The sequence below is a fragment of the Poecilia reticulata genome, linkage group LG11, assembly GCF_000633615.1.
Source record: "Poecilia reticulata strain Guanapo linkage group LG11, Guppy_female_1.0+MT, whole genome shotgun sequence".
Lineage (NCBI taxonomy): Eukaryota > Metazoa > Chordata > Actinopteri > Cyprinodontiformes > Poeciliidae > Poecilia > Poecilia reticulata.
This window is the reverse complement of record NC_024341.1, coordinates 4451831-4454294: the sequence shown is the minus strand read 5'-3', so window position 1 is coordinate 4454294 and position 2464 is coordinate 4451831. Positions and strand designations below refer to the sequence as shown.

The following is a 2464-nucleotide window of genomic DNA, read 5'->3' as shown; positions in this document are numbered from 1 at the left end:
TATGTTAAAATATTTTGTATGTGTGTTGTAGGTTTTTCACCTGTTCATTGATTCTCACTCATTGGTGAAAATAAAAAAGATTGAGTGAATTCCTGAAGTCTCCAAGTCCTCCTTTTCAAGTGTAGGAAGCCATGAAATTATAGGACACTTGACAATAATCTCTGAGATTATTATTGTTTTTGGGTCATTAATTTGAACACGTTTTGTTGATTTTTTTGTTGTTGTTCTTTAATAAAGTTACGAACGTTTTGATAAGGAGTCAGAGGAGGACGAGCTGGTCTCATCGTTCTGGCGGCGTTTAGTTTGTCACCTAATGCCGAGATCGACTCAAAACCTTCCGTGATCAACGTGTTGCACCGCTGCTCTAGCAAAGCACGAACAGTTCAGAAACAACATGAAACGGGGAAAAAAGTTATTTATTAACTGATTAAGTCGTGTTTAATTCTTGAAAAACGAATCAGTCACGGCTAATTAGTGGGCGCAGTCACGGCTGCACAGTGAACACTGATTTTTTTACAGCAGTCAGCCGCTCCCCTCTCTTGCAGGTACTGTGTACCCCCTCTAAATCTTTTAGGGGTACGCAGTACCCTGCCGTACCCCCTTACTTTCACCCCTGCTGTGACCCCAAAATGACTCAGCGGTAGCTGGGCGTCCGTCGGTTCCAAAATGCAGGACTGTAATTGCTCAGCAGCACTTGAGAAAAGGCTTGAGTAGAAAGCAGAGAATAACAATCATAAAGCTGCTGCAGTGCTGTCCTACATACCGTATCAGACAAAAGTTAGAACAAACCTACTTCCACGTTACGGATGCTAAGAGAATGTGTGATTTAAGGCAAGTAAAACACACACACACAAAAACAGAGGAAGCCACTGAGGTCCCACATTAATACATCACTATCATTTCCTGCTCTGCTTTGTTACATAAAATCCCAATAAAAACACAGTCAAGCTTTTAGTTGTAGCGTGACATTGCTGCCAAAAAGAAACAAAGGAATTTAAAAGGCACAATCGTCAGGATTTACAACCACAGACTGCAGGACGTGCACCGATTCCTGCTACAGCTATTATGTTAAGATAACCAGCTACTTATGCATCCATTTACATCCTCATATCATATTTATCTTCTGCACGAGCAGATTAGATTCAGACGTGTTTCTGTTCTGTTGATTATTTTATTCCTCCCACAGCATGAAGGACATCTTGCATTTAGCACCATGCAAAACAAACGCTTCTTAAATGAAACACAAATAATTCTATATATATATATATATATATATATATGAGTCACCAGGTGTCCAGAATGCCATTTTTTTATATGAAAGCTGATGTGCTCACCAAAATGTCAGTTCAAAGTGCCCTCCAGGAAAACACTGAGCTCACCTGCTCAACAAGTACAGCTGAGAGACACCAACTGACTCATATGCAGTGCTACATAATATAACTGAAGACTATTCTTTTTTTAGGAAAACTATTCCCCTTTTATCACTTATTCTGTCAGCTAACAAATAAAAGCTAATTTGGCTGATTTTTTTTTTTTTTTTCCCCTCCCCGCATCCAGTGGCTTCACAAAAACGGTGCAATGAAAGCAGACCATGAGAACAGAGGATGGAGGGGAGGGAAATGACCTCCACTTACCCTGTTATATTTGAAGGAAAATTCAGCTCCTTCTGACGAGGAAAGTGCTTCCCGGCTTGATGTCACGGCAGTATTTTCCTCCCAAACGGCTCGTCCCTCATGTAAAGCAGACTCCCGAGTTCACTCACCTCTCTCTTTTTCTCTCTCTCTCTCTGTGGTGGAAGAAGATGAATGAACCGCTGGGTCTCCCTTGCCAACACATTTGCATAAGCCTCGCCTCCCGCGCGCGCTGGTTAGCCGGCGCGTCGCTGAAAGGAGGCTCCCTTTCACTTGATTGGACGAAGCGGCTTGTCAATCAGGAAGCAAGCTGTGCGCGCGGCTGTATCGTTGACCGTGAGCTAGTGCGACCGAAAAGAGAGGGAGAAGCAGCAAGCTTCAACTGCGGAAACAAGCAGAAGACGTACTATGCAGTCATACGACTATGTTGCGACTTTTATTTTGCTTCTTATTTGAGTCTGTCACACGTGAATGTTCAAATAATTAAGGAAGTTGTAAAATCAGACAAATATAACCTGAGGAAAAAAAAATTTTAAACATGTTTTCAAATAATTATATTTATTAAATTGGGGAGGAAAACTGTTTACATCAACCTGACTCCCTGTGAAAGAGTAAATACACCTCAAAACATATAATTGTTTGTGCAAAGAATGGCTGCAAACCAATAACTGCTTATCATGGTCTAACATCACTGTGGAGAGATTTATGTCCACTATTCTTGTAGAATTGATCAAATTAGCAACCATGGCTGGTTTTTTAGCACTAACACATGTTCACTAGGGAATGAAGGTCAACTTCAACAAAATGACTGGCGGCTCAATGAGATTTAAGTT

General features: G+C 41.1%; 1 protein-coding gene across 1 annotated transcript in view; it reads right to left on the bottom strand.

Moving 5' to 3' along the window:
* The window catches only part of LOC103472032 (visinin-like protein 1), a 31858-nt gene extending 30051 nt beyond the window's left edge, over positions 1–1807 (bottom strand). Inside the window, exon 1 of the mRNA XM_008421385.2 lies at positions 1635–1807. The gene's annotated coding sequence lies outside the window, so the exon portion shown is untranslated. The remainder of the gene's footprint in view (positions 1–1634) is intronic.
* Positions 1808–2464: the final 657 nt, after the last annotated feature.